Source organism: Camelus dromedarius, chromosome 1 (assembly GCF_036321535.1).
Source record: "Camelus dromedarius isolate mCamDro1 chromosome 1, mCamDro1.pat, whole genome shotgun sequence".
In the NCBI taxonomy this organism is placed as follows: domain Eukaryota; kingdom Metazoa; phylum Chordata; class Mammalia; order Artiodactyla; family Camelidae; genus Camelus; species Camelus dromedarius.
Window position 1 is genome coordinate 118,864,612 of NC_087436.1, and position 21,360 is coordinate 118,885,971.

The 21,360-nt window shown below is 50.8% G+C and overlaps 1 protein-coding gene and 1 long non-coding RNA gene across 3 annotated transcripts in view; one reads left to right on the top strand and one right to left on the bottom strand.

The window, feature by feature from the left end:
• The window catches only part of JAKMIP1 (janus kinase and microtubule interacting protein 1), a 125,824-nt gene extending 105,256 nt beyond the window's left edge, over positions 1-20,568 (bottom strand). The window contains exon 1 of one of the 2 annotated variants that reach the window (XM_064488211.1): positions 1,370-1,571. The gene's annotated coding sequence lies outside the window, so the exon portion shown is untranslated. Of the gene's footprint in view, positions 1-1,369; positions 1,572-20,272 lie in introns of those variants that run through there. The other variant, XM_031437641.2, reaches the window with a different exon arrangement.
• Positions 13,490-15,612, top strand: LOC105085109 (uncharacterized). The gene is made up of 3 exons (XR_836772.3): positions 13,490-14,188; positions 14,429-14,595; positions 15,407-15,612. It is a non-coding gene; the product is annotated as an uncharacterized LOC105085109 (long non-coding RNA).
• Positions 20,569-21,360: the final 792 nt, after the last annotated feature.

Here is a 21,360-nt window from a genome sequence, read left to right on the forward strand (position 1 = left end):
CCTTGACCTTGAGCACAGCTGTGGAGCTGTGGAGAAGTTTATGCCTAGAAGGGCAAGGTCAGACACCCATGTACTTCAGATCACTTCCTCCAGGTCAGCACGGAGGGCTGCCTGGAGGAGGCCCCAGAGTCAGAGACAGTGAGAGGCTGTGTCCTCATCTGGTGGAGGATGATTGGGCCTGAGGTGAGCGTGGATGTAAACTTTATAGGAGGCCAAACCCATAGAACTTATGGTCCAAGTGAACAGGGACAAAGCAGAATTCCTAAAGCTTGAATCAAGCTGTATTTTATATTTTAATCTATTTTTGAATCTCTCCAAACATTTGCCAAGCTCCTTTATCACTCACAGGGCTACTTTCCTGCAGAAATGGGAAGCACATCACCCTTGGCTCCCCACTGCCCTTGGGGTGAAAATCGAGGTGGGAGGAGTGAGGAGGAGGTCAAAGAGATTAAGGGAGAGAATACTTCCACATTTACAAGTAGGGAAATGCAGGCTCTCAGAGACAGACTGGCTTAAGGTTCCCCTGAACACCCAGGAAGACTTGGTGAACACAGCCCTGTCAGGCCCCCGGTCTTCCTTCATGGCATTCCCCCAGCAGGTAAACCTGCTAGCAGCACTGATAGCCCAGGTGGCCAGAAAGAGCTAGTCTTTCAAAATGGCAGGCAGGGCACAGCCCTTGTTGTCATGAACAGGGACACCTGCCTGGACACCCACGGGCGTCCCGAAAACAGGAAGGGAGCTCAGGGAGGGAGATGGTGCTGGTAGTCAGACAACAGGCTTCCCCAAGAGAAAAATATTTAGCAAACATTGATGTAGAGAAGGAGTAAGCTCCAGACTTGGAAGGGATGCTGAGGAAGGCCATCTGGTCCCACCTCCCCATTGTACAAATGGGACATGGAGCCCAGAGAGGGTTTGTCTAATCCAGATGTACACACGAAAGCAGGATTTGAACCCAGCCTCTTCACTCCCAATCCACTGCTCTTCTTACCCTGACCTCATGTTAGCCTACTAAAGGTGTATAAGCCACATCACCACCTGCTCCAGGAAGCCTTCCATGACCAACAAGGCTCCTGCCCCTGAAAACGCGGGCCTCCCAGAAAGCCTGGACTTCACTGTCAGACCCAGAGTGGAATCCTGGCTCTACCCCTTATGGCCTGTAGGACCTACATCAAGGCATGTCACCTGAGCCAGAGGAAACCCTCCCACCACAGAAGGCTGCACGGATTATGTGAATTAAGGCGACCACTGCAGGGCCTGCCGCAAAGAAGCTCCTTCCATGGACTGGCCCAGAGAACAGCCATACAATAGTGGCTGCACTCCCGCAAACGTCAATTTCACCCGCTCCGTCCCCTCCAATGCCACTACGCACGTCAGAGCCACCATCTTCTCAGCAGCCTGGGAAGCACCTGCTCCGTCCTGCCTCCGAGCCTCTCAGACGCTGCAGGCCGACTCCCTGCCCGGGCTCCTCTCCTCCGGTCCTGCCAAACCTCCTCAACTCCAAAGGCAAATTTGTGCAGAAAAGCATTGAGGTTAACCCTAACCCCCAGCACCAGCCACTTCCGGTGAGTTCTGCCTAACTTCCTGTCACTGATTTTTTAATTCAAGCTTGACCCCACCCCTTCCGTTTCCGGCCCCGCCCAACCCTGCCTCCTTAGCCACACCCATCACCTTCTTCCTGTCCCCACCCCAAAGGATCACTTCATTGGGAAATCTTCAGGTTGGACTGCCGTATTTAAAAAGGACAGGCTACAAAGTTGGCATAGTAAGACCCCAGTAAAATATAAAATTAGCATATATGTTCAGAGGACAAAAAAAAAAAATTAGAAGTGCTTTTCAGACATTTTTTGCTTTTGTCATGAAATGAAATCTTGTTGAGCAATCCATATGAAACCCCTCTTAGAAGGACCCACGCCCAAACCTCAGCCTCGTTACGCTGCGGAGCACACCCGGAAAGCCCCAGCAAGGGCGGAGACGGAGTAAGGCTCTCATCCTGAGGCTCCACCACTCACTAACTCTGGCTGTTAAATGACATGTTGCCTCCCAGGGCCTCGGTTTCCTCCTACCTTCTTACGCGGTGGCTGAGAGGCCCAGACAGCAGCATAAAGCACCCGCTCGGGGTGGGGCACTCAGTAAATACCACTGCTGAGAGGCAGACTGGATGGAACCAGACAGGAAAACCGAGCCCAAGGCCAGGGGTCACTGGCTGTGCCCTCCTGGGAGACCCTGCCCCATCCACCACCACCTGCCTCCTCCACCTTCCAGAAACTCCTAACGTGCCCTCAATGGGACAATGCTGCAAAGCCACAAACCCACAGGAAACCAGGCCTCTCACCCCCCGACACAGCCACGTCCTCTGCAGAAGGTGACCTTACCCTTTCTGCCAGCCAGAGAACAAGGGAAAGGAAGTGGCCCAGGGGTGGGTCTGAGTCAGGCTGCATGGGTCTCTCTGGGCATGACTCCTGCCCCTGGGCCCTAAAAGCAGCAAATTAACCAAGAGCTGCCATTTGGAAGAACCTACTCTGCTAGGCAATGTGCAGGGCATACCCATCTCAATCCATCCACAAAACCTCCTTGTAAAATAAGTAACAGTATTATTCCCATTTCACAGGTAAGGAAATCGAGACTTCAAGAGGTGAAGTCAACTCCCCAAGGTCCAAGGCTTGCAAGTGACAAAGCCAGGGCTGAATCAGGTCTGTGTGACTCTAAGGCCACTTTCCAGGTGTCCAAAGAACTGTCAGTTTTGTTTTCTATCCTCAGGACCCAGCACCATGCCTGGCACGCTCTCCTGGTACCTAAGAACATTTTTAGGAATGAACAGCCAGGTTCCTTGCTGAACACCATACCATCGCCCTCCAAGAACAAAGCATATTGACAGCAAATTAAAAGCCACTGAATTAGTAACAACACTTCCATAAAATAGTGGTTTCAAAATATTCCAGTTCATGAAAAACTTCCAATATTATCAGAAAACCACCTACTTCAATTCCCCACCAAACACACCCACAGAAACAATTTCTGATAAAATTGCTACTCATATTCAAGACCCACATAACAAAATCCTCATCAAACAGAGGAATGAGAGTTGTTTATCAACATTCGCCAGAACATGATGAAACTTCCTTTAGAATGTGCCGTGCATGTGAATTTTTCTTTTTTAACTTCCCACTGTAAAACTTTACCAGATGCTGAACAGGAGAGAAACTCTGAGGTGAGGGTGAGCACTGGGAACCAATAACTACGCTGCAAGAAAAACAAAGCACCATGGCAGCATCCACACTCATCTCCCATCAGATGGAATTCAACACAACTCAACAAACATTCACGAAGTAATAGCAGTAACAGTCCCTGCTTATATAGCAGTCTCTTTGTACTAGAAACTGTTCCAAACTTTCCAAGCTCTCAATTATTCCACAGTCCTATGACATGGGTACTATTGGTGCCCCATTTTCATGTTCTGGCGGGAAAGAGGTTCCGGCCAAGGTGACCCAGCTAGCAAGCAGGGGCAGGACGTTGTACCCAGGTTGGCTCCAATATCCATATTCTTACTTGTTCTATGTAGCTTCTAGGTGCCAGATATTATGCTAGGATGTGAGGATAGAGCCCCACGGGTGGTCCAGGCACAGCCTTATCCCTGAAAGGGCAAAGTAACTACATTTATAATAAGCCTCAGCCTTTCCACATACCTGGGAGTAGATGGCTGTCACTCCACAGGCAGCCACAAGGTATCAGGTCTTTACGCACAAAATCCTGGTGTTCACAAAGCCCTGGAGAGGTGCGTGTTACTTTCCTCATTTCATAGGGGCAAAATTTCAGCTGAAGGCAGGTAGAGGACTTGCTCAGGTCCTCACCTGAATGCAAAGCCTTTGTTCTGCCTGCTTCTACTTGCTGGCTCTTCACAAACTCCCTGCATTATTTTGGAATCTCCTCTTTATTGATATGTAAGGGCCCCTTAAGAAGTCCCAGAAAAGGCCCCAGGCATCAGACCATTTCTGTCCCACCTCTCCTGAAATGAGTCATCACCAAGAACAAGCAGTGTGACAGGTGACTTTCAAGCCAAGATCAACTTCTTTTGTGGTTTACACATCCTTTCTACACCAGCCACTCAATGTGGCTTGATGTACCGAGGGCACTCCTCAGCAGACACCTACTGAGCACCTGCTGTGTGCACAAAGCCAGGGGAGGGGCACACAGAGCTCATCTATGCCCTAGCTTCTCTCAAGAAAGCGACTTCAGAACTGGAGGATGATGGAAGGGGCGGCAAGGCTGAAGCAAGCGGGGCAGACCAGCTCAAAGAGAGGCACTAATTACAGGGTTGGGGTGCTTGGACCAGGATGGGGTTACTGCCAGGTTACCACCACCACAGGGGAAGGAAGATGGTCAAGGATGTCTTCATCAGGTGCAGACATTTGCTGAGTCCCTCAAATGTTCTGGACCATCGCTAGGTGTCCCAATGGCTCCCCCACACTTGTGAGGCATTCTAGTCAAGTCAGGGAGGCAGGCAGGGAAACAGAGTGTAGCAAGCCCACATGGTAACGGGGACCCGGGGCTCAGGTCCCAGTGGGACGTGAAGACATCTGAAGTGGGCCCTGGCAGGGGTGAAACATGGACATGCAGATAAGGGAGCAGGGGTCCAAGGAAGGTTGAATGGCATTTAGGCAGGGAGAGTAGCAGGGGCACAGCCTCCAATCATTCATTCATTCATTCATTTATTCACTCATTCATTCAATATCCCATAGCAGGCCTTGTACTGGGCACGGGGCCTCAGACACGAATCCCACGCAGGACCCCGAGCTCCAGCCAGTGGAGAAGGAAAACTATAAAAGACAACAGCCCCGCAGTACAGCCAAGGCTGGGACAGAAAGATGTGCAGGGCCTGGCGGGGGTGGGGAGGGTCAGGGAAGCACCAGAGGATATGAGCCTGAGACATGTCTAGAGGCAGCAGACAGGGTGTGCAAGGAAGAGGGCACAAATGTCTAAAGACAGGAGGAACGGAGGGCAAGTTCAAGGAAGGCAGACTGTTCCATAAGGTAGGGGTCCATGAATGTGTCCCCCGAAATTCATATGTTGCAACCCGAATTCCCAATGTGATGGTATTTGGAGATTAGGCTTTTGGCAAGTGATTAGCCCCTGATGACGAGATTAGCGTCCTTACAAGAAGAGACACAAGAGCACTTCCTTGCTATCTCTGCCCACCTTGTGAGCATACATGAGAAGGCGGCCGTCTGCCAGCCAGGAGGAGAGCTCTCACCAGAAGTGGAATCAGCCAGCCCCGTGACCTTGTACTTCCCAGCGTCTAGAACGGTGAGAAATAAATTTCTGTTGTTTAAGCCTCCCAGTCTACAGGATTTTTTATTATAGCAGCCAGAGCAGACGAAGCTAGTTGGTAAAAGCAAGAGCATCAAGAGATGAGGTCACAGACATGGTGTCAAGGAATGTGCGCTTCATCCTGGGACACGGGGAGCCCACCGAGCAGAGGAGCAACACAGCCAGGTGTGGTTTCAGAAAGATACCACCCTTTCTTGGTACAACTGCTCCCCTTCCCAAATACTCTTCATAAGTCAAGAGCTGTTCTAAGGAAGGAGAGGGTGGGCAGAACCTTCAGACTATCCTGCGAGAGCACTGGACCCTCAACGCCTGTTCACAGAGACTTGGGGTGAGGTTGAGTCCTGGCCCTAGTGCAGCTCGTTCTCCAGCTCAGCTCAGCTCAGTCAGTGACAGTCCTGGAGGCTCTTTCTTTCCAGGGCTCAGTCTTAAGAATGTGAGGACACTTGGAGGCTGAGACAGAACCAAGAACCCAACGTGACAGGCAGATGACAGCACAGAGAAACAGGTATCCGTGAAGGAAAGGTAGCCAATTCCCAAAATGGAGCAGAGCCATCAGCACTTTGGGGCACTGAGAGGTGGTGACCAGGCTGGGATTTCAAACCACGTTCCATGGAGCCCTGATGCTCCCTAAAGATGCACAGGGTGTCAGGGATCAGGGCTCCGGAGGAACAGATGTTTGATTCTATACTTTTTCAGTGTAAAAATTTTAAACCACAAACAGCATCAAACTCAAATGAGCTGCACACCAAATGTTAATCATCTGCAGACTCCACTGCATGCACCTGGGCTCCAGGTGACACTCAGCTTTGCACAGGTCTTGTAGAGACTCTTCTGTCACCTCTAGTAAGATGGGTCCTGAGGCTACAAGACAAGTTGTTGACAAAACCCTTACCAATTGCAAATGTGAAATGCAAAGATTCTCAAAACAGACTATTTTCACAACCACAACAAAGCCCAAGCAACACTCAGGATGCGTGGCTGTTCAGACTACTGTCACCCCCGAACTGTTCATCCTGAAAGTGATGGTTATCAAAGCAACCTCACTGCTCTCACGGACCAGCTCCTAACTTGAAGTGCTGTAAGTTTAAAATCATAAAATAAATGTGATAATAAACTCCTGCTTCCCTGATTTGTAAGTCATGATGGGGTGGTGTAGCTGTTTTAAAAATATTAGCCCTTTATTATTACAGATGGGGAAACAGACCCAGACAGAGGGTCTACCCTCCTTCTCCCACAGGAAATCCCTGGAAGCTGAGCATACCCTTCACTCTGAGCATCAGTCCCGATGTGTACTTATTTGGATGGAAGAGAACTGCCCTTTACACACACAAAGCAAGGTCCCTGGTCTCATCTGCAGATTAAGCAAGATGGTAGGCCTGATTCATGCTCATTGGAGGGAACCAACCAGTCGCCAACGATTTTAGAAATAACCAGACTGTGCAACTACAGGATAAGTGGGGACCAGCCCTGCCTGCCCTGGTTCTCAAACTGGAGAGGGTATCAGAGTTCCCCAGAGGGCTTTAGTTAAAAGCCAGACTGCAGGGCCCCAGCCCAGTGTTTCTGATCCAGTAGCGCAGGTAGGGCCTGAGAATGTACATTTCTAAAATCTCCCAGGAAATGATGATGGTGGTCCAGGACCCCACTTGCAGAACCACTGCTCTACTCTGTTCATTATAAACTTTCCTTATTGTGGCTTAGTAAGGTGGGTGGTCACGTACGGCCAGATGGGTAGGTCCTCCTAAGATGGGGAGGGTGGAGGAGGCCGAGGAATAGGCATTTGAGGAAGCGGGGCAGCATGAGCAAACACACAGAAGCTAGAAGCAGTGGGTAAGGAAGTCAGTAGTTCATCTTGGTCCAGAAGTAAAGGGGTGACCAGGAGCATAGAGGATGAGGTGGGAGGAAAGGTGCAGGCTGTAGATCTCGGGCTGACAAGGGCAGAACAGAGCATCACTAGGGGCCACGCCTTGTGCTTGCTCGCCTTGATTCCTAATTTCATTGCACTGTGGTCAGAGAACATGCTTTGCATTATTTCTGTCCTTTTAAGTTCACTGAGATTGTTTGATGGCTGAGCATATGGTCTATCCTGGAGAATGAGCCACATGCATTTGAGAAGAATCTATATTCTTGGTGAAGACATGGAGGAAGATGAACCCTTCTGCTCTATTGGTGGGAATGTAACTTGGTGCAGCCACTATGGAAAACAGTATGGAGGTTCGTCATACAATTGAAAATAAATCTACCATATGATCCAGCATTTCCACTCCTGGGTATTTATCCGGAGAAAATGAAAACACTAACTTGAAAAGCTATATGAACTCCCATGTTCATTGTAGCATTATTTGCAATGGCCAAGAAATTGAAACAACCTAAGTGTCCGTCAATGGATGAGTGGATGAAGAAAATGTGAAATAGATAGATATAAAATGGAGTATTATTCAGCCACAAAAGGAGAATGAAAACTTGCCATTCGGGAGACATGAATGGACATTGACAGCATTATGCTAAGTGAAATAAGTCAGAAAAAGAAAAATGTCGTGTGACCTCACTTATATGTGGAATCCTAAACAATAACAAAAACCAAACTCAATGATACAAAGAACAGATTTGTGGTTGTCAGAGGTGGAGGTTAGGAGGGTGGGTAAAATGGGTTAAGGAGGTCAAAGGAACAAACTTCCAGTTATAAAACACATAAATCATGGGAATGTAATGAACAGCATGGTGACTATAGTTAATCACACTGTGTTGTGTATCTGTAACTTACTAAGAGAACAGATCTTAAAAGTTCTCACCATAGGAAAAAAAAAATTGTAATTATGTGTGGTGATGGATGTTAACCAAATTACTGTGGTGATCATTTCACAATATATACAAATATCAAATTGTTATGCTGCCCACCTGAAGCTAATACAAAGTTATATATCAATTACACCTCAATTTAAGTAAAAGAATATACATTCTGATGTTGTTGATGGAGCATTCTATACGTATCTTGAAGACCTGGCTGCTTTATAGTGTTTTTCAAGTTTTCTATTTCCTTGCTGATCTTCTGTCTAGTTGTTCCACCCATTATTGAAAGTAGGGTATTGAAGTATCCAGTGTTACCACTGAATTATCTATTTCTTCCTTCATTTCAGTTTTTGCTTCGTGTATTTTGTCACTGTTGTTAGGTGCATATGTGTTTATAATTGTTATATTTTCCCACTAGATTGACTCTCTTTATCATTATAAAGTGTTATTTTTAAATGTTATTATTATATTTCATTATAAAATATCCCTCTTTGTCTCTTTTTTTTATTTTAAATATATCTTGTAATATACTATGTATATATTTAAATATATCTTGTACGATATCAGTATGGCCACTCTAGCTTTCTTGTGGTTGCTCATTGTGTGATGTATCTTTTTCATTCCTTTTACTCTCAATCTAATTGTATCTTTGAGTCTAAAGATGTATGTCACCTGTAGATAGCACATAGTTAGATCATTTTTAATATATTCTGACAATCTCTGCCTTTTCATTAGATTGTTTAATCCATTCACATTTAATATTGTTATTGACAGAGTTGAGTTTACACTTTTCATTTTACTTTTTGTTTTCTACACACTTCATGTCATTTTAGTTCCTCCATTCCTCCTTTACTGTGTTCTTTAGCATTAAATGAATCAGACATATAAGTCACAGCAAGAACTTCAAAGGGCTAATTCGTTTTCATTCAGATAGCAAAACTGCCTCTCCAACAATATTCTGTTTCTTAAGTGGTTCATTTTCTAATCAATCATGATATTTTTTCTTCCTGGTTCCAGTAAACAGGAGCAAATCAATTATTCACCCAATAGTCGTGGAACGTCATCTAAAAAACGTCCACTCCCAGCTTGCTGGGTTGGCGGCTTTGAGGCTACAATGTGACCTTCCCACAAAGGGGGGGATGGGGCCATTCGCAACGTGGTGAGGCTCACCTTCATGACATATGGCGATTAGACGTGTCATGACAGTTCAGTGCTTCAGCCCAGGGAGGGAATGGATGGTTGGAACTCACAACAGAGTCCACAGCAGGGGTATTTTTCAAATGTGGTGGCATTGCTTTCACAGACACCTGGCACAGATGCTAACAAAGATCTGGTGAGCAGAGGTCCTTTCAATCCCTGCTACAACGAACAGATAAGACACTACAAACCGCTCATCCCACATCCCTGCCTGAGAGTGATTTAACACACCCCAATCTCCTTGTCACTTGACCTTTCAGTTTACCTACAAAGCCCTCTATTCATCAACAAACATCTAGAGAAGCTACAATCTAGGGGCTTATGAATTGTGAAATCCCAAACTCACAATTTATGTTGTGAACACCTGAGGTTTGGGGCACCCAGCACCTCCCTCAATCTTCTGGCTGAAGCACTCCCAATTTCTGATACCCGACCCAGCAACGAGACTTGTTTGTGCATTTGGGCTGAAGTGTTTTTGCATTCATCTTTAGCCACGCGTATAGAAAGCTCAGGGCATCTATAATGCCCAGGCCCTCATAAACTGGGATCATCCTGGGTCTCTGGTGTACTTCAGGGAGAAATAGACTATGGCATTCAAGTGCTCATTTGTCCAATGGTTTAAACAGATTAGGCACAATTTGGGGTCATTGAGTCTCTTGTTCAAAATAAGGCATCTGGTTGGCAAAAGAACGTCTTCCAGCCCTGACCCTTGAAGGTTCCAGTACTTGTCACAGAAACTCAGTTACCACCTGGCTTCATGAGCTCACTCAGCCAGCTGCCCTGACCAAGGAAGCAGCCCTGCTGACTTTCAAAAGCAAAGTATGTCTTCCAATTAGTATTCTGAGGTGCAGCTTGGGATAAACAGAAAAACCAAACCAACGTAACAAGAAATAGGACCTGTGAACATAAGAACACGGTTTGGATTCTGAAGAACAGCTTTCTAACATTTTTTTCCCTAAATAAAAGCAGGTTGCACTGCAAGGCAGTGAAATCTGGATGTGCAGGGGAAGAGAAACTTCATTAAGTGCTACAGCACTTCATAAACGTCTTCTCTGGGCTAACAGAGCCACCTGGGGTGTTTCAACCCCGAATACTGAGACGTCCACAGTTTGGGGAGTTGACGTCACTAGAGGTGGCTGCCGCCGAGAATAAAGGAGGGCCTGTGAAGGGCAGAGTGGACCCGATGCAAACAACAGAGAGAACCCACTGCACACAGTTAAGGCCCCTCCCAACACTGAAAGGATAGGATTCTGACATTAAAGGAATATGGAACATAGTCATATTTCATTTCTTGGATCAGAAGTGAAGACAATTCAGCCATAATACTATAAACACCAAATATTGAGGCTAAAGACCAAAAGCTGTTGACCACCTACTGTACACCCCAACCTGAGCCGGGCTCTGGGAATCCCACTGCAAATCAGGCAGCAACCCTAGTCTCCTGGAACTTTCTGTCTGGTGGGAGAGTTGGACAAGTCACTGGCAGGTGGAATACAGAATCCTGGGCAGTAACAGAGGGATGCTTGAGGCAGTGGGAACCCTGGGGACAAACCTGATTCAGCCTGTGGATGCAGGAGGGTTGCAGTCAGGACAGGTTTCTGGAGGAAATAAGGCTGATGATGGATCTTAAACAGAAGCGGAGGATGTTCACCAGGTGGATGGGGGCAGGGAAGGCTAACGGGCAGATCCAACAGAGGGAACGGCATGTCAAAGGCCTGGCTCAGTCAGGAACAGCAGGCAGGTCACGCAGCTGGATACAAGCTCTCCTGAAGGCATAGGAGAGAGAGGCAGGGGCGCGCCACGCCACAACGGCAGAGCCAGGAGAGCAGGGGAAGCCTCTTTATTCTGTTTCTCTGCCTCCAGGCTGTCCCTGTCTTAATCTAGCCCCAGTGACTTCATTCACTCTATCTGCACTTGGACAGTAAGCAAACAGCTTTCTCCTGGGGCCGCATCATCCAAGCTGGGCCATGGAGCCTACAGGACTTCACAGGCTGGGGTGGGGGGAAGGAGAGAGGGGCATTCCAGGCAGAGGGAGTTGGCAAGCCAGGGTCTGGAAAAAAAGGACAGCGCTTAGGAGGAGGCTGCAGTTCATGGGGGGGATACGGGAACTGAGCTGGCGCAGGCCGCGGGGCCGGGAAGGCGCGCTCAAGTGGCTGTGCTCTCCATGAGTGACCGAGTGTCGGGGTGGCCGGAGGAGGTCTGCCCCCCTCCACTGCCATTCCTACCTGTGCAACCTCAGGTGAGTCACTCATTCCCCATCAATGAGATGATGTGGGCCCTATAAGAGCTGGAGAGGAAGGCTCGCCATCACCCTCAGTAACCTGCTTCCACTCATCTGTAAGCACGGCCCACCCCGAGTCCCCACCCCAGCAGGAAGCACAAGGCCAGGCACCTGCAGGCAGGCGTGCGTGTGCAAGAGAGAAGGACAATGTTAGCTAACACCTATAAAACCAGGACAGAGCTATCCCCGGGCATCTCTTTGCGTGAAACATACACACCCCGGTTTGGGGAGACGGGTGTAACCCCCAGGACTCCTGAGGTTCCAAGGATGAAATGATTTGTCTCCCTCGTGGCTCCTGGCTGGATCATGGGGAGAGCTCAACCCAGACTCCCTTCCAGGAGATGCACATGACAGCTGGGAATCAGCTGCTCTCATCCAATCAGAGCTGGCCATGGGGAAGCCCTGCCCACTGCAGGGAGATGCCGGAGTGATCTCTTGCGTCTACAGACCGTGGGAAATGAACACGCAAATTCTGCAGAGAACAGAAAAATTCTGGTGTGGTTATTACACACAGAGGGATTACAAAGCCTAGAGTCATTGAGTGGAAGCAACTCAGAAGAGTGGCCCAATGCTCTAGGGCCATCCCAAGGTAATCACCTTGGCTGCCAGTTATAGAGTCTGCCATGCACCAGGTTGTATGTGGATCCATCCACTCTCCTCACAAGACCTGCCCTGGCTTGGAGCCAGAGAACCAGCTCTCATCGCCTTGATCGTTCACATCTCCTAACTTACACTCTTTAGGGAACAACCACAGTCCTGGTACCTGGGTTTGTGTTTCATTGACGTGTCTCCCCTCTCTCAGAATGAAAGTTGGTCCCCACAGGCAGAGACCTTACCACGCCTGGTCTTCATGGGGCTCTAGTTCCTTCCTCGGGCACCCAGGAGGCCCTCAAATGTGCAATGTCATTGTTTGTTGTCAGACTGAGCTTTTTGTTCACAAAAAACAAACTGAAGCACAGAAAAAAATGTAACTAACTTGTCCAGGGCCCCACACTTAACAGAAGGCAGGTCCACCATCCTCTGTGCCTGATCCCTGCCTCCAAGGAGCTTAGCGTCTAAGCAGCTCTGTCCCCCCGAAAGACAGTGTGAACCCCGCATGCAATAGTAAATTTTCTGGTAAAAGTAAAAAAGTTAAAAAAAAAAAAAAAAGTAAAAAGGAACAAGTAAAACTAATTGTAAAAATATAATTCATTTAGCCCAAGATATCCCAATTAGTTGCACTGCAACATGCAATCAACGGTAAAGTTACTACTGAGAGCTTTTTCTTATAAAGTCTGAAATCCAGAGCATATTTTTCACTCCCCAGCCCCTGTTAGTTTAGACAAACTGCATCTCATTGCTCAAGAGCCCCGAGGGGCTACCCTATTGGACTGCTTGGCTCCAGAGTCACCTGGCTACCCCGGGGCAAGTGTGTCGTTAGGAAACTTGTGCACGATCGTGAGGACCACTACCTCTGCAAACACCGGCAGCAGCGCCCGCTGACAAACGCCTGCTGCACACCGACATCCTGCAGGCAGTCCACACAGTCACGTCTGACCGCCACACCCGCCCAAAAGCTAGGGACACTGGGCTCTCTGCATACTGAACAAAAGGATAAAAGGGAAGCTGAGAAAGATTAACAAAGAGGCTCTAGATCAACAAGCTTGCAAGACGGAGTTAGGAAATTCAGTCACATCTGACTCCAAGCAACAGCAACAATTATTTACTGGAACCAACTGCATGCCAACACCCTGCGCTGGGAGATGGGAGGAAACACAGCCGGCAAGGCTCCCATCCTCACCGTGCTTCCCTTCCAGCTTATGAGGACTGCGGGAACAACCACAAACCAGGAAACAAGCCCACTTCAGATCATGATGACTTCAGAAGAAACAGGGCACCAAAGGGGAGAAAAACAGCAGGGGTAAGGGGGGTGGGGGGTGGCATCTACCTGGGCAGGGCAGGGAAGACCTCTCCCAGGAGAGGAAGTTTCAGCTGAGACTCAAAGGATGAGAAGAAGCCAGTTCTGGCGAGGGCAGGAGCCGAACGGGCCAGGCAGCAAGCAGTAGACACAAACGCAAAGCATCCAGTATGTGCCAGGAACTAACAAAAAGGCGGCCAGGCTCCCTGTCCTGCGCCAGCTGCCTCTCTGGGCTGCTTGGTGGACCCCGTGACGGCCCTCCTGCCTCAGGGCGCTCCCACACTCCGGCTTGGGAAATGACAAATCAACAAACCATTCTCCAGATGTCAAGAGCAAGTCAAGGCTGGAAGTGCCCAGTGCGGTGCTGGGAATACAACTCTCTGATGAGTGGCCGAAAGGACCAATAGTGAGCAATGGGAGGAGAGAGTGGAAACACCAGAACAGAACCCTGGCAGCCAAGCCCCAGGAAGAAAGTTTGAAAACTGTAAGCCATGCATCCAACGCAGGCACAACAGCCTAAAGGTGGAACCACCCAGGTGTCCATCAGCAAATGAATGGATCAGAAAATGTGGTCCATCCTTACAACGGAATAGTATTCAGTCTTAGAAAAGACTGAAGCGGTGACACAAGCTACGACCTGGATGAACCTTGAGGACATTACGCTGAGGGAAAGAAGCCAAGTACAGAAGGCCACATAGCATGTGAGTCCATGTATATGAAATTCCAGAAAAGGGAAATCAAAGGCACGGAAGGCAGATGGGTGGTTGCCAGGGGCTGGGGAAGGAGGAGTGACCGCTTCACGGGGAGGGGGTTTTCTTTGTGAGTGATGAAAAATGGCTTGCAACTAGATAGAGGTGTTGGCTACATGACATTGTGAATATACTAAATGCCACTGAATTGTATACCTTAAAATGAGGAATCTCATGTTGTGTGAATTTCAGCTCAATAAAAAAAGGGAGGAGGGGAAGAAAAGAGAATTGTTTCAATGGAAGAGTCGGATTATGGGACTGTTAAATAAAACCCTATGTGTCAGAAGGCAGATAGGAGTGACCAGCCTCCAGAAGCATCAGGACAGAAAGGAGACAGAGAGAAGACAGATGTTCCAAAGGTAAAAGAAGCAGAAAGCTACTTTACCAGACCACTCCTGCCTCCACCATCGATGCGTAATCCTCCCGGTCTTCCTGTCCCCCAAAAGAAGCAGGACACTCCTCAGCAGTGTGTCCCACCCCCTGCAGCCCTAAGGAAGGGATCAGGGGCCAGTCCAGGGCTCCTGAATCCAAATGCAGCCGAGGTGGAGGCTGGTCAGGGGGTGGGGGCTGGTGGGCCAAGCCAGCGCATCCCCTGACCTGGCACACACAAGGGCATTACTGCCACAATAGGCAGCCCTTGGCAGTCCCTGGATGGCTGCAACAGAACCTCCTTTCATTCCCTAAAGTGGCCCTTCAGCCAAGTCTGGGCCACGGAGGGGGAGAGGACAGCAGAAAATCTGCTTCTACACAGCACGGAGGTCCTCCGAGGTCCAGTCGGGGGCTTTAGGATGCATGATGGGTCCCCAGGATGATTCCAAGACCTGGAAAGGATAAAGGGGACACCAGGAGCCACACAGGGAGGACAGACTGACCTAACACCTGACTGGGGTGCGGCTGTTCCAGGGAATAGCATCATAGCTACCGCCCACTACACGAAGCTGGGCCTTCACCTCTGTTCCTTATTTCGCCCTCACACCCACGTGGTCTGCAGGGATGGGGACTGGGGTTATTCCCATTTGACAAATAAGCACACTGGGCTACAGAGGGTTTAGAGCACACAGATGATCATCCATGGACAGTAAATAGCAGAGCCAGTGCTCAAGCCCAAGGCTGCCTTCAAAGCCTCTGGCGCAAAATTACGATGCTGCTACTGCTTGCTCTCTTCTACAGACTCCCACAAGGCAGCGTGGGACCGCAGTTAAGAAGGCGGACCGCCAGTTTGGGGTGATGGAAAAGTTCTGGAGATGGATGGTGAAGATAGTTGCACAACATTGTATATAATGCCAGTGAACTGTACCCTTAAAAATGGTTAATATGTTAATCATTATTAAATATTAAATAATATCTATTTAACACAAAGATGTTTTAAAAATTGATCAGGCACCAGGACATTAAGAAATTGTCGAACTTTTAAAAACAGATATCATACTGACCCCATCCCCTAAACATGATAAGATTCAATTAGAAGCTAATAAAAAATATAAATTCCTCCCCTGCCCTGAAAAAAAAAAAAGCCTTGGTTGCTTGGGTTCAGATTCCTGCTCCCCTACTTACCAGTTTTATGACCCTGGGCAGGCTTCAGAGCCTCACTGCGCCCACCTATAAAATGGGAGAGGCAGCCTCCCTCTGGGGCTGTGCCCAGGACTGAATGAACTCAACTCAGGGAGAGCACAGACAAGGTGGCGGCAAACTTCTGTAAAGGGCCAGGTAGTAATGTTTCTGGCTTTACAGGTGTCTGCCCCAACTGCCCAACTAGCCAATAACCGGGCAGAAGCAGCCATAGACAATATGGACACAAATGGGCATGGCTGTGTGCCAATAAAACTTTACTTACAAAATCAAGCAGCAGGCTGATGTGCCATAGCTTGCCAAATCCTGGCATACAGCCTGGCACTTGATAAGTGCCTAGCAAATGTCAACGGTTAGAATTAAGAAAAACAGCATTTATCTCCATTCATTTCTGTAGACCAGTGAGAGGTACAGTACTCCTTGTGGTGGTTCTGAAAATAAATACCATCACCAAAAAGATAAGATCAGAAACCCTGTCCCCACTGGGGAGCTGGCCCCTCCCTCACTCTGAGTTGGGGGAGCACCCCCCGCCCCCTGCTGCTTTCAGGTTGATTCCCATGTTAGTTACCTCCTAGGCTACTCCCCCGCAAGTGCTCTTGCCCCACCCACCTCCCACAGGAGGGGCTCCTGACCCTTGCCCTTCACAGCAATGAGGACCCCAGGGCCCCCTTCCTTATCCCTGCCTCTCCCTGCTGACACACGGTCCGGTTCCTGGGCTGTCCATCTGGCTTTAGAAAGGCATAGGCAAAGAAAGCTTTTTCTGAAGACATTCAGGGCTAGAGTGACAAGCCAAGGTCCCCCTGTTGGCCAGCCTCGGGGTCTCTTTCTGAGCTTCATGCTACAGCAACACCAACAGCCACCACTGGCTTTCAGGTAACGTGTTTCTATTAAAAGCACCGAGAAGGCTCCTCTGATTCATTTCTCACACCAGCCTGGCAGGAAGGCTGTCTTTCCACTGGAGGAATCAATGTGCTTCCCAGAGCAACACCTAAGCTCCAAAGCGAGAGGCCCTCCCACTGGTTAGTTCCCATCTCCGCCTCCACCTCCAGATGCACCTCTGCTTGTTAGGTGCTCACATAATACTTACCCTGCCTGATGCTGTGCAGTTGAAATGAGATCATTCATGGCAGGAGTCGGAGTTGAAGTAATGATAGATAGAGAGCTATCTATTGTCCTTATGTGAATATCACAGGAAAAGGAACTGGGCACAGAGAGGTTAAGTGATTTGACCCAGGGTCACACAGTCAGGAAAGTCTGAACTGGTCTGCAACGCAGCTCCTCTGACCCTGCCTTGTTCCCACAGAGATGGCCTCACCTAGCTGGTGACCACTGTTTATGATCATTAGTTCCATTAAGAATTTTGCTAAGAACTGGTTGGAAATTACTGGAATCGCTGCACCCCCGCACTGAGCAGGAAAGAAGTCTAGATGAGACAGGCATCAGAGGAACTGCTCAGAGACCAGTGGGCTCTGAGTTCAGGATTTTTACCTATAGCTCTCGGCACCTTCTCGGCCAAGTCTGCACAATTCGCACTACCAACATGGCACCCACCCCTTCATCTTTCATCCCCAGTTGTTGAATATTTAACTTATTGGTCTAATGTTATTTGCTCATGAAGAACAAACAAGGCCTCCAACTAGGGGGTCTGGTCTGTGACAAAGCTAAAGGATTTACTTTTTTTAAGTCACTCATCCCACAACTCCCTCATCATCATGACCACTTGTTTAAGTGTCTCCAATGCCCAGAAACCACACTTCGGATCCTCACACCAACTCAGCCAAAGAGAGACCACCGCCCTGGTTTGTACAGGATATGGAGGCTCAGAGAAGTTAATCCTCCTGCCCAAGATCACACAGCCAGAAGGAAGAGGATACAGGTCAGCCCAACTTCAGGAGCCCTGCAGGTTGGCTCAACCACCCCCCACAGAGGAGGCCGGCCAAGAAGAACCAGGATACACTGCGGTAACCCCCAGTCTCTCTGAGGGAGGCACCTGTTTTAGTTAGAAAGCCCAGGTGGGAAGTGCTTGGCCAATCACAGCTGAGTGAGGGGCAGGGCCTCAGTGGGAACCCAGGCAGTCTGGCTTCAGAGCCTGCAGACAGGCAGGGCCCCATCCTCGGGGAGGTAAGCAAATCGCCATAGCACACAGCGCCAATCACTGCTGGTTTATGCCCTCCTCAGAAATTGTTCCTTCTGCTGCATGTCTCTCTTACAGCGCTGACAGTGGGGGTGCCAGGACAATGGAGCCCTACCAAAGAGGGGCTGCCCCTCAGACCTCACTGTGCCCCTTGTCTCTGGTGGGCAAGGTCTCCTTAGGGAAAAAGGACACAAATATTACACAACATATAGATATGAAGTTCCATGAGAGATGACAGAACCACACAATCCGTTTGGCAGAGTCGAGGAACACCACAAAGAAGTAACATGAGGGCTGGGCCTCATCGTATGAATAGGAGTTCTCCTGACAAAGAAGGGGAACATTTCTGGGAGAAAACACAGCATGTGGGGAAAACCTAAGAGTGAAGATGCACAGAAGTGGCATGTGTGGCTGAGGGTGACAGTGTGGAGAGGGAGAGGTGGGCCAGGGAAGCCAGGATGTCAGAAACTTTTGAGGTCAGGGAGCCAGGGGGAGCCATGTGTGGTTTGTGAAGGAAGAAGATGTCAATGAGCTCATTTGTTGGACCCTCAGAAGGGCTTCTCTCTGTGGTAAGACTCAAGGCAAGAGTTACCCTCAGACTCAGCAGAGATGTTCAGCTTTACAGACCACACGCAGGAGCCTCAACAACAAAATCTCTGCAACCGTCCACCAGCCTCCATAGAGCTGTATAAAACCAAGTGTTCTCAGAGCAGCAACTCCCGAAGTGGGATGCCCTGCTGGGCAAGCATCCTGGGAAGGGGTATCCTGATTGCCCAACCCCCCCCCTTCCCCAAACCTTCCCTTCCTCCACGTTCATCCCAGCTCACGGAAGCGCCACCCACCCACCTCCCCAAGGTTTTGGAGAAGCCAGGTCCTCCCACAGCCGCGCCCACACCAGTGGGTCACCCTGAGTTGAGAGGAGGACCTCCTTAGGCCTGATATTTACTCTGGGTGGAGCCCTCTGTGAGGGGCTGATGCTGCCCCTGGCCCCCAAGAGCTCTCAGTCTGGTCTGGGAGGCAGAGGCCATCAGATGCCACAGCATGTGTCCAGCTCTGCCACACAGGAGGCTCAGGCGGGGCAAGGGGCTCTCCCTGACCTTGTTCTAGAAGGAGCTGTCCAGTTGAAGAAACAGCGTTCCCAGAGAGGGAACAGCAACAGCAAAGGCCAAGGACAGTGTGCCTGTGAGTGTGCACAGAAAGGGTGGGGGTGCTGGAGGAGGACTAGCGGTCAGATACAGTATCTCTGGAGCTTAAAGAGCTGGGCAGAGGCTGGCGGGGAGCCCAGGCCGGCCAAGACGTCAGGAGAAGGGCAGACGAGAGTGTGTGGGGAGGGGAGGTGTTGGTGGGGGGCGGGGCATGCTTTCAGACGAAAGACTCCTGCCTGGGAAGCAGCCTCAATCAGGGATGACGAGGCTGGATCCTCAGGAGCCCGAAGCAAGGAGGGTGGAGTGGTGGAGCGATGGAGTGATGGAGCGAGGGGGCCAGGCGCGAAGGAAGGCGCGGCTCACTAACGCAGGTACGGAACACACTGGCCATAACACAGGGCGTCCGGTAAGGTGCCCAGCCCCGCGGGAGCCAATCCCTGTGCGCCATCTCCGCAGGCCGAGTGCGCCCAGGGCGCGCCAGCCCGGCAGGAGGGTGGGTACCAGCCTTTCTTCCCATTTCGGCAGCCTCCTCCCGGGCGCCCACGTGGGCGGAGCAGCGTGGGGGTGTGCGTGGCAGGAGCCGCGGTAGCGTGTGCTGTACGTAGGGTGGGGGTGCGGGTAGGGCAGCCTCGCCCTCTCGGCCCCCTGCCGCCACGGCGCGGCCCCGGGCTTCATTCTCTGTGACATCTCAGCCGAGATCGGGGAACCCATACCTACTCAGTGGGTGGGACACACAGGGAACCGGCCGGCCACGCCCCCCCGGGCCACTCCCGAAGGACCTGGTGGGTCCCCCTCCCCCTCCTTAGCTTGGGGGCGGAATAGGGAGAGGAGTGGAAATACGGGTGGCGTGAGGAAGAAAGGAGGGCTGGGGGCGGGAGAAGAAGGGGGCGTAGGTAGGGAGGCGATACCGAGTCCCCGGGCTGGGAGGTGCTGCCAGAGGGATTTGGAGGGGAGTGGGGGGATGGGAACGGAAGGGTGGGGCACCTCAGAGGTGAGATGCAAGAGTGGCAGCGGGATAAGAAGGGGGCACGAAGACTGGATGAGGGAGGGGAAGGTGGGCGATGGGGCGGGGCAGCACCGGTCATTGCGTCCCTTGCCGCTGGGTCAGCCCATCGGCTGCGGGGTCCGCGGGTCCCCTCTGGCCTGTACGCGTCTCCCGCCTCCCACCCCCGGCGCACCTGTACCCACCTGCTCGGCGCTCAGGCCCGAGCCGGGCAGCAGCAGCGGGCGTAGCGAGCGCAGCCCCGCGCCGCATCCTCCGGCCGCCCCCTCCCCGCCCCGAGCTTACGCTGCCGCCGCCCCCGCCTTAAAAAGGACAAGACGGAACAGAAAAAGGATGCATGCAAAAAAAAAAAATCGTAAGAAGCAAATGAGGAAGACGGGCTGACGGGCGCGTGCGGTTCGGCGGGGCGGGGGTCGAGGTGCAGCGATGCCGGTGGCAGTGCTCCGGGCAGCCGGCCGGCGCGTGCCGCACACTCCCGGATGCAGCTCGCTGGGCCGCGGGGCTCCGGGCTCGCAGCGCGGCCCCGCCCCTCACCCGGAGCACCCCTCCGGTTGGTCCGTCCTCCTGCCAGTCAGAGGGGAGGGCCGGGCGTTTGCCCCACCCCCGCCCCGGGCTAATGCCGGGAGCGGTTCTGTTGCCTTGAGAGGAGTTTCCAGGAGGCATGAGCGTGCGCAGTGGGCCCCGCGGCCCCCGCCAGGGAGGGGCTGGAGTCCCACCGCTGAGCCTTCCAGCCTCGCCGGGTCTAGCTGCCAGCTGGGTCGGAGCTGCCCCTGAGAGCGGCTTCTGGCTCCACTTAGGGCTAAGGGCCCCAGGAAGCTCGTTCCTGCCCTCAGGGGGCTCACACCCAGTTTGTGTGGAGTGTATACATAACCTGGAGGTGTGGCCATTCTGGGCCATTGGTGGTCCTGAAGACACAATCACCACGGGTACTGTGTTTCCCCCTTTGTATAGATGGAAATCTGAAGGTCAGAGGTTAAAGAAAAATGTTGAAGGTGACACAGTCAGCAAGCGGCAGAGCCAGGCGTCTTACTCCTGAGCCCAGAGCTTTCACCACTAGGCAAAACAGCATCACCAAACAATAGTTAAGATGAACCTTGTCATGCCCCAGCTGAGGCCTGAAGGAAGGGAAGGATTTAGCGAGGCAAAGATTCATTCATTCAGTTTCTTGTCGCAAATATTTATCGAGCACGTCCTGTGTACCAGGTGGCCATTAAGATCTAGAGATGCCACAGTGAGCAGAGAGCAAGCAGCTGCCCTCCTAGAGATTACATTC